Raw genomic sequence first — 11,363 nt, 5'->3', positions numbered from 1 at the left:
TTCCCGCTACCTCCAACCAGCTGTTGGAGGTAAGGCTTTTTTTTGCTTAATACCCTAGTTACAGAGTTTTAGTGAGCTAATGTAATAAAAAAGAAATGCGCGAATGTTTTACATATTTTAGCGACCAGTGTTCGCAACGTGTCGTTCTCTTCCGGGTTCGTGCCGGGGATTCTGGGGGATTCTCGGAGCGCATGTTGTTGGGGTTATTGTTGCTGTTATTGTTGTTGTTCTGGGTCCGTTGCTAGTTGTTAGTGTTATTAATGATCAGTGGGGTTAATGGGTTGGGATTGTTCATTGTTGTGTGTTGTTCTGTTGTGTGTCGTTGTTGCCACCACCACCGAGAATGACCGAGAATGACGAAATGTGGGATTATGGAAAAAGGCACGTTTTCCGACATGACGCGTCCAAAGGAGGAAGACTCGGAGGAATGGCTCGGCGCGACGGCGGCGCAATATCGCCACCCAGCGGCCGTTGGCGGTGTTGCAGGATCGGCGGCGGTCGGTCGCCACCTGGTGGCCAGGCTGCCCAAGTTTTCTGGAGCGACGCCACTGGAACCTTACCTGGCGCAGTTGAGGATCGCAGCGCGATACTACGGTTGGGGTATGGACGAGTCCGCCGCCCAGCTTGCCCTAGCTTTGGAGGGAACGGCGTTGCAGGTTCTGCTGGACCTGGCCCCAGCAGACCAGCGGGACCTCCATGCCCTGACCCTGGCCTTGGAGAGGCGTTTCGGGCAGCGGAGGGTCGTGAGCCACAGCCGGGAGTTGCTGACCAGCCGCCGCCGCCGGGAGGGGGAACGTTTGGGGGCCTACGCAGCGGACGTACTGCTCTACGCCCAGCGGGGCTACCCCGACTTCCCTGCTGCGGCTAGGGAGGAACTAGCCCTTCAATCGTTCTTCCGAGGACTTGCCCCGCCGCGGCTGGGACGGCACGTCCGCCTCGCCGGGCCCCCGAACCTCGATATGGCTCTTGAGCTGGCGGAACGGGTGGAGGGGGAGCTGTCCAACCTACAGCCGTCCGGTGCCCCCCAACCTCACGTCCGGCAGGCGGACTACGAGCGGGACGAGGACGACGAGGAAGAGTGTTTCCAGGCCTGGACCTCGCCCCAGCGTCCCCGGCAGCGTCCACCACAGCGTCCACCACCCGACGACAAACGTAGGTCCGGAGATGACCGGCGCTGTTTCCGATGCGATGAGCCAGGCCATCTGGCCCGTGACTGCCCTGCACCGGCACCACGGGTTAAACCATCTCGTCCGGCGGAAAACGGCGGCGGAGCGGCCCAGTGAGGGGACCGCCGCTCCGGATTCCTGCCCCTCTCCACGGTCGGTGCGCTCTGGTTGGCGGCCCGGGCCGCGCCAGGGGCCTTTACCTCCGCTGCGGGATCGACGGCCGACCCTGCACGGCCCTGGTGGACCATCTCCCTGGTGCGTCCGGGCGTTTTTCCGGGCACCACCGGCACACTCTCGGGGGGGTGGACGGCGACCAGCGTCCGCCTGACGACCGTTACGGGACAGGAGACCGGAATGAGGGGAAGGAAGCGGCTGGCTGTCCGGGTGGGTGACCGGGAGGTGATGCATGAGTTTTGGCTCGCCGACATCCGGGACTCGTGCATCATCGGCCTGGATCTGCTGAACCGTTGGGGTGCCAGGATGGACATGGCTGGAGCAACCATCACCGTCGGCACGGAGACGGTGGCGCTCCAGTCCGGACGAGGGGAGCACGGGGGCTCTGGCGGCCAGCGGAGTAGTCGCCGGGTTGTGCCCCAGGAGCCTCTGCCTCTGCCCGGTTCCTGCATTCCCCGCGGCCCTGTATCTGCCGCCTTTCCTTCCCCTGAGACCACCGAGGCCGTCAATGCGCTTTGGCTGCGCAGTGGAGCTGGCCTCGACGTACAGCAGAGTCTGCAGCTGAGGCTGTTACTCGAGGAGTACGGGGACATTTTTGCAGCTCGGGACGAGGATTGCAGGCGGACAGGGCTGGTGCAGCATGCCATCGACACCGGCTCTGCTCGGCCCATCCGCCTGCGGCCCCACCGATTAGCACTAGCCAAGCGCCAGGCGGCGGAGGACAAAGTCCGCGAGATGGCTGCCGGGGGAGTGATCGAGCCCTCGTCCAGTCCATGGGCGGCCCCGGCCGTCCTGGTGAAGAAGAAGGACGGTAGCTGGAGGTTCTGCGTGGACTACCGGCGCCTCAACGAGGTCACCCGGAAGGACTCGTACCCGCTTCCACGGATCGACGACGCCCTGGACTACATCGGGGGGTCTAGCTGGTTCAGCTCCCTGGACCTCCGTAGCGGCTGGTGGAGTTGGCACCCGAGGCCAGACCTAAGACTGCGTTCACCATTGGACAGGGGCTGTGGCAGTTCCGTGTCATGCCGTTCGGACTATGCAACGCGCCGGCGACGTTCGAACGGATGATGGAGAGGGTGCTGGCGAGCATCCCCCGGAGTCGTTTTGTTGTTCTGTTGTGTGTCGTAACGCCATTCGGCGATGAAGTCACGTTGGGGAGACGTGGTGGAAGGTAGCCTCAGCCTAGTAGCCTACTGCCGCGTTTCCACTGCAGGGTGCGGAACGGATCGGATCGCAAAGGTGCGGTAGGGAGGGGGCGGTATAGCCCAGCTCAGTTCCGAGGTCGCGTTTCCACTGCCGACAGTACCCTTTGTGGTAGGCCGGATGTCGATCGCCGCGGCAGCTACGTAAACATCGTAAAAAACGTCTTCCTCCCCAAGAATGCAGACGAACGTCTCCACCTCCTTGTTCGCCCAAGCAAGCGTTTTACGCGACAAGTTAATTGTAAAGAATAATACCTCAAGGCTACTGCAGAGAATGTCTAATATGAGGAGATTGGGCACTCGCGAGTTAGTTCCGGTTTTCTGGACTGGTTGCAGTAATAATCTCTGACCACGCGGGGCGCTCGTAGGCGAGTCCAGAATGAATGGGAGCCAACGGGGTTTTATCCTCAGAATCCACTTTTCTCACGATGTAATTTTTTGTTAAGTTGCTATCAAAAGGTGGGGCTAAGATAATAAACTCAGCTGAATATTGCATTTTTTAAGGTCACGTATCTGTTCTAAAAAGGCGTTAAAAACAAGCGATGACGTCACACATTGTCATACTGTCAGAGGTACTGCTTTACGGCAGTTTCTAAAGCACTTCCCTTTTCCCGCGACGATAACACCAGCTGTTGGAGGTAAGGCTTTTTTTTTGCTTAATACCCTAGTTACAGAGTTTTAGTGAGCTAATGTAAAAAAAAAAGAAATGCGCAAATGTTTTACATATTGTAGCGACCAGTGTTCGTAACGTGTCGTTCTCTTCCGGGTTCGTGCCGGGGATTCTGGGGGATTCTCGGAGCGCATGTTGTTGGGGTTATTGTTGCTGTTATTGTTGTTGTTCTGGGTCCGTTGCTAGTTGTTAGTGTTATTAATGATCAGTGGGGTTAATGGGTTGGGATTGTTCATTGTTGTGTGTTGTTCTGTTGTGTGTCGTTGTTGCCACCACCACCGAGAATGACCGAGAATGACGAAATGTGATATTATGGAAAAAGGCACGTTTTCCGACATGACGCGTCCAAAGGAGGAAGACTCGGAGGAATGGCTCGGCGCGACGGCGGCGCAATATCGCCACCCAGCGGCCGTTGGCGGTGTCGCAGGATCGGCGGCGGCGGGTGAGCCATTTCTTTCTCCTAAAATAGAAACCTGGATTAGAATCATAATTTTAAGACTGCATCAATTTAGTTTACATCAGTAAACAATCTGCTAGAGAGCAGCGTTCTGTTGTTCTCCTCATGCCTGTTCCTTTCTTGATCTCTACAGTCGGACCTTGATGCTGTGACAACGGACAAGTCTTCTTCCTCTGTCCTTTTCCCCTGCCTCTGTATGTTCAGTGTTGTTAAATCATTTCTCTCTTTTTTTTTTTTTTTATTAGTTACTGTTCTTATTGTGTTCTTGTTAGTGTGATGTTTGAATAAACTTGCCTGTTGCAATGTTGGTATAATGTTTGTATAATTACTGTTATACAACTGTTACTGTTTCAATGTGACCCAGACCATATTTCTCATTTAACAAACATGTGTAGCTTATAATGTGTTGCATGGCAGAGCAATTATATTCAATGGCTTAAAACAAACCCATCTGTAAAGATCAGTGAATGCATAGAAATGACAAGTGTAGATGGTTTTCCCTCTGTGCAAGGTCATTAGCCCAAGTCCTACAAAAAAATAACGACTGTGATAGCAGATGTTGAAGTTGTTAAATCGTTAACTAACCATTTGTATGGAACAATCGGTTAAGGTAAGTTAAGTGCTTGAGTCTCGACACTTTAGAGAATGTCTAGCGCGCAACTTGAATAAGCCATGTGCGATATTACCCGGGCTCCAGCGCAACTTTCCTTACCAGGTGAAGCCTCAGGTAGCCTAGGACCATTCATACAGGAGCAAGCAAGAACGTTACCTTTTTCTGTCCTTGGGAAACGAAAAGACGGACAATCCGTTTCCACTGTAAGTGCAGTTTATCATTGCACATTTACGAGGCATTTCTTTTTTAAACTATCTTTATTTTCGAAAAATAGACTGACAGATTAAATGATATTGAGCGGGATATTGACTGTATTATTTAAGGTGGTCATACCGTACCTACCATGTATATAACACATTGAACATTGAACACAAGAAATGGAAGAAATTCCATTTTGCCCATGTACTTTCACCATACATACTATCTAAAAAATAAAAGTGCCTGCAGGAAAATATAAATACAGTACGCAAAAATTGAGTTAACACGTTTCTGATTGCTCTTCAGCTTCAGATGCCGTCAAGAGGGGTCTCTGGTCGTAATCAGTCGCAAGTCCGTCCCTGACCAATCAGCATTCATTAGCAGAATGCTAGCGTGTATGGCCAACAACGGCCCAAACTGTAAGAAATCGAAAGGACATAAGTACTCACTCGTTTGACTTTTGAACCATAATCTATATTGAACTTGCGGAATCTACAATAAAATTTGCGATATTTCAACGACAAGCAGGTGAAAGAGGCATAATTAGCCGTCTAGCCCCATAGACTCCCATTCAATCTGGACTCGCCCGCGATCACCCCCAGTGGATGTCTCATGTAACTACAACCAAAATCGGTACAATGGGGCGTATAGGGAGTGCCCAGGCTCTTCGTAGACGGGCTCTGGCTACTGTTCGTTTGTTTTTATCCCCGCGTCACCCGGAAGTGACGATTCTGTCGACCAATCAACGGAGGGGGGGTGTAGCTAGAATTTCACGGGACCCTTTCAGGCGTCTCGTCTCGTTTGCGGTACCCCAACGGAGGAGTCCCGAGAACGGGGCCGGAACGGGTACGGCAAAGTCCGGGTCACGCCCACTTTTGGCGGTGGAAACGCGACCCGACCCGCACCTTTGCGATCCGATCCGTTCCGCACCCTGCAGTGGAAACGCGCCATACTAGAACGATGTGTACCAAGAAATGGAATGGAAAAATGGTCTGTTTTAGTAGTAAACCCTCACAGACATAGCATAGACATTGGCTGCTGGGACGCGAGAAATACGGCCGCCATCTTGGAGTGGTCAACCGGGAGCAGCAACAGCGGCGGACCATCCACAATAGGAATCGGGGGATTACTTTTCACAAGTAAGATTTAACATTACCGTACTATTGGTATAATTGGTATTGAATAATAAAACACGCCAAACTATGTGGCCTTTATAATAGCTACACGTATGACAAAAAAACGCATGAAAATCAGTGGTATTCAGTGAGGTATGATTAATTAAATGCGCTGACAGTTCATTGCTCCAGCCAAACGGATTACACTGAGTGGAGCGGATGACCACTCCAAGATGGCGGCCCCGCGTCTTGTCAGCGCCAGTAGGCGGTAGCATTCGATGCTCCGTCTATCATATAAGATGTCTATGCTCACAGACGTCAAGGTACTACGGAAGAGGATTAGGGCCACACAGAAAAAAAAAGTAGTTCTGACTTTAATGTCAAAATTCTGACTTTAAAGTCAGAATTCTCAGAGGTTGATTCCTTACAGGTACCCGTAGTTCTGGCTATAAAGTCAGAATTCTGAGATTAAAGTCAGAATTCTGATTTTAAAGTCAGAACTACGGGTAGGCCTAACCAAACTCTGTGGGAGAGACACTTTGCTTTATGCAGTAGGAGGAAGAAGAAGCCATTTCGTCAATGGAAGACCAAAAGGTGAGTGAAACTGGAAAATGTGTTGTTTTGGTGCAAGTTACACTCACCTTTAGGTCTTCCATTAACGAAATGGCTATTTGAATGGCTTTTTAACTGTCAATCTTTTCTGAAAATAGACGATCATATTTTCAATAACTGTTTTGACAAAGTAGGTTTTGCCGGAGTTTGATGGTCCTGCTGCTACTACCATGCTGAGCATAGGGTCGCATAGGGTCAAACATATTGTTCCCCAAAGCCATCTTGCCACCCTTCTTGCCCCCTCTGATGGGATGGATACTTTGTGACAAAAAACATTAAACATTCAATATTTAACATACGATATATGACATTCTTTATTAACACATTAATCGGGTATATATACAATGGTCGAGCTGTAAAAAAAAGCCAGGGGGGATGGTGGATTTTAACTTTTAGGGACAGATCATTTGTGCTGATGACAGCGCATATGGTGGGAGACCAACGGTGTGATAATTATTTTTATTTTATTATATATTTTCGGGGATAAAATAAGAGCAAAAACGCAGCTGATCGGACGCATCAAACGATTGGGAGGCATGCATCACATTTAAGGATTTTAAAAAACAATTCTAATCTACAACATGTCTAATGGGCTCTAGCCTGGATACGTAGTAGGCGAGTAACGTTGGAAAAGTTGAGCCGACCTACCGGTATTAAAATTATACCGGTATATTTTTGAAAGCGATATGTAGTTGAGACAATATCGCCATACCGGTATATTATATATTATTTTGATGTTGCTTCGCAAGCGCTATTTTATAAAGCCGACCGCTGCTCTCTGAGCCTACAAACCACGTTCAGCTGCTAAATCCCGCCCCTTACATGTACGTAGTGTTTTCTCATCCACGTTACGCACATGGACCTATTAAAGAAGGTTACGCATCACAAACTTTGAACCAAAACATGGCGGACACCAGGGGCAAAGTGGGACACTAATAGCCACCGGGAGAATCCTCTCCGGTCCGGCCCTTCCCCCCCCGCCAACAACGTTTTTTTTTGTTTGTTTTTTCAGTAATAAAAAAAACATCGGTAAAAATGAATGATATAAATATAATTAAGAAAATAAAAATGTGTAAAATAGGCCACAGTTCTGCTCTGTGCGGAAGAGAATTGGCACTCCGAGAATTGGCGCACTTCCTTACAAGACCGGTAAACAAAAGCAAGCAACCACGAACTTGCTCGCCTTCTCTGTCTGACGTGTCTTTAGGGTCATGCCATTAGACGTGGGGCCGCTCATATATCCCCCTACATTTCCAAAAATGGACTTGCCCTGCAAGCTGTTTATTGGATAAACGCATTTCCCAATCCCAGGAGTCTTTGCTCCATTCTACGTCAATTCAAGAACAAACAAATTAAAGTAAACTGTAGTTCGTATTATTTATTTATGGCTATGAAAGTTCTGTAACGCCTGAATAATGAAGAATTAAATGAAGTAAAAAAAAATAATATAAAAAAAACCATGAATGAGACATAGAGAGTAAGCAAGTGGTATAAATATTGGTTGGATGTTTTTGTGACATATATTGTTTATTTCGGGGATTTTCACGGCGTCTTTGGTGGATAAATTATGCTCAGGGCCGGCTTGCAGACGCTTCGCGGCCGCTCACAACTGTGGGCTGGTCCAACTGACTTCGCAGGCCGCTACACAATTGCGGGCTGGCCGGCCGGCCGACCGGGAAATCTCCCGATCGTCCCGACGGCCACTCCGCCTCTGGCGTACACGGTGGTAGAGAGTGAGCAGTTGGTTACAAAAAAAAGAATAATGGCTCTTAGGGATGGGCCGATCGTCGATTCTATCGACTATCGACGATAGATGGATTCCATCGTTGATCGTCACAAGTTGCTGATAAAAAGGCGATCGTTTTTTTATTATTTTTTGAAAAACGGCTCTGTGGTGGCTTTTTTTACAACTTAAGATGCCCCGCAAATTGTAGGGTGGATTGCCCTAATGTGGGACATTTTTTGCTTTTCGGACTTCTGTAGAATATTACGATGTGAAGGCAACACATTAAATCCACATCCAATACCTTTTTGAAACCCTCAGGGGGTGCCCTAATCAAATCAAAAGAAAATCCAGATAACACATTCGTAAAAGAAATTATAAAGATATCAGTGCTCTTAGTGCCAAACTGTCTGAGAAAATGTGCCGCTTCCTAATGTGGGACAGTCATTTGCCTAATGTGGGACACCTAAACTTTAGTGGGTGTGGCTCTTCCCCAAACAAATGAATGTTAGCGAAACCAGAGCCCGTCTACTCATATTAGACATTCTCTGGCGAAACTATGGGGAAACCAAAGCTGTAGTGTCATGTGATCAAAATAATTTAACCTTTGAACTGTCCAGTCATAAATAAGGGCGGGAAAATCATCAAACAGGAAGTACCTGCCGTGAATGCTACCACAACGTCAGTGACATACAGTTTTGACCAAATTAGTGTCCCTTAGTGTCCCAGTAATGTCCCTTGCCCTTAATATATCTGTAGTAATAAGGTATTTTAATACTGCAAAAGATCACTAAGAACATATAAATAACCATTACTGTTGCATAAACCCTGCTCCACCACACATTCTTGACTGGGTTGAAGTTTTACAACTGTCCCACATTAGGCTAATCATACTGTCCCACTTTAGGACACATACTTGTCCTAAAGTGGGACAATAGAAAAATCGATTAAAATCAAATATATAGTTTAAATATATACCATGCTATACAATTTTTTTATGAACAAACATTTCATAAACACATTAAGATAAAAAGTAGCATGATTATTTTGATAATAATTAATTTATACTCTTAACACTAATTTGGTCAAAACTGTATGTCACTGACGTTGTGGTAGCATTCACGGCAGGTACTTCCTGTTTGATGATTTTCCTGCCCTTATTTATGACTGGACAGTTCAAAGGTTAAATTATTTTGATCACATTACTTTGACTTTTGCCCAAAAATCATAATCGGTTTGTTTGTTTATTAATATTCGAATATCTATTAATCATATTTTGACCATTAAAAGCCTTCAGTTAGACCTGGATTGGGCTTTGCGGGGTTTGTTTACCGGCGTTGCTATGGTTACCGGTCTTGCGTGTTCCAATGGTTTATTAGGTATCTAATAAATCGCTATCTAATCAATACTTACTTCATTCACTGCCTCTTCCGTGGTCATTACAATATTATGAATAGACTGCGTCGGGTTCTCCGGCGTCTCTCACTCTTGGCCTGCCCATAACAGGTTCGAATATTAAGGGCTGCCTAATATTCGTTCGAATTTTGATTTATTTTTTGATATTCTAATTATATTCGAATAACGAAGTTCGGAGTTGACGCATTCTTAAGTTGGCTGTTTTTAGCTGATTCTACCAAAACGCTATAAACTTGGAATGATCTCATGGTAAAAACTAAATCACTATTTTAAACCACTTACAAGGCTAGAAGTAGCCCGACACTTCTTTGGTAGTATAATAAGGGAATTAACATATAAAACAAGGCATTGATAACTTTGTAAGTGTACAGATTGTTGATTAAAGAGGACATTTTATATACACAATACCATCAGTAGTTCACCCGTCAACGCCATCTGTGTTAGAGCTTGCGGGTTGACTGAAAAGCAGATCAACCATATTTATATTTTTAAGAAAGCACTCTGCTGATTAAGTTCTGATTCTGATTCTGATTCTCACAGGTCATGGGATGGATGACAGCCGCATCACAAGGGCCATTTCCCTGTGCAAAAAGATCGTCAGCAGCTTTTCCTACAGCTGGCTGAGGAGGAGTGCGCTCTCTGAAGTCCAGCAACAGCTTGGCCTCCCAACTCATCAGCTCATTACTGAATCTGCCACACGTTGGGGATCAAGGCAGCTGATGATTGAAAGGATCCTGGAACAACAGGCGGCTATCACCAAGGTCCTCCCCTCTGACAAAAAGAGCCGGCACCTAGTCCTCACATGGCAGGACATTGAGGTACTGGAGACGGTCCAGAAGGCTCTAAAACCCCTCCAGGAGTTCACGGACGCACTGTCAGGGGAGGACTATGTGACCCTTTCCTATGTCAGACCTGTCCTTCATCTTTTCAGCACGAGTACCCTGGCAGTGGAGGAAGGTGACACTGAGCTGTGCAGGTCAATAAAGTCCACAATTGTGGACTACCTTACTGATAAGTACTCTGATCCAGCCACAAGTAACCTCTTGGACATGGCCACATTTGTGGATCCACGCTTCAAAGAAGCATACATTCCAAGAGACAGGGTTGATGCCTTGAAACAAAAAGTTGTTGAGGAGGCAAAGTTTCTTTTGGCTGAAGGCAGTCAGCTGCCTCTGTCTGAGCCTGTAGAGCAAGAAGTGTCAATGGCACCATCCGCAGCAAAGAAGAAAAAGTCACTAGCCAGCTTCTTCAAACGAAGCACAGTGACCAGCAGCGGCAACACACCGACACAGCAGGAGAGAATTGAAAATGAACTTTCAAGCTACTTGCTGTCAGCTAGGATTGAGGGTGATACAGATCCTCTTAAATGGTGGAGGGAATTTGAAATGATCTATCCAGCGCTTAGCAAGGTAGCAAATAAGTATATTTTAGTACCAGCAACCAGTTCTCCTTCAGAACGAGTTTTCAGCTGCAGTGGTAACATTGTAAGCTGTTACAGTGCATCCCTGAAGCCTGAAACAGTTGACAGGATTGTTTTCCTAGCACAGAACCTGTAAGAAACAAGTTTGCATAGGAAGACTTAAGACTAAATATTCTGGTTAAAGGTTTGGTTCAAAGACTATTCTCAGTCTACCTCAGTGAATATTGACAATATATCTTGCCATTTGAGTTTATTATGGCTTATTTATTTTCTATACATTTTATTTTCATAGATGTAGGCCTGTGTTTTATTATATTTAGGTTTTGGGGAGGTCAAATAAGACAACAAACGGTTTAACTATACGTAACATTGATGAATGTACTGAGTACCCTGTACTGCTTATTGCAGGGGGTCTCAAACTAAATTTACCTGGGGGCCGCTGGAGGCAGATTCTGGGTGAGGCTGGGCCGCATCAAGTTTTCCACAAAAAAGTACAAATATCCAGTCTTCTCAAGCTTTACTATTAACAGTTCTGTAACATGAATGCTTTTTTGAACATGAATGGCTCTTTTGAACATGAACCACTTTAAAACA

Source organism: Gadus macrocephalus, chromosome 14, assembly GCF_031168955.1.
Source record: "Gadus macrocephalus chromosome 14, ASM3116895v1".
In the NCBI taxonomy this organism is placed as follows: Eukaryota; Metazoa; Chordata; class Actinopteri; order Gadiformes; family Gadidae; genus Gadus; species Gadus macrocephalus.
This window is presented reverse-complemented; position numbering follows the sequence as displayed.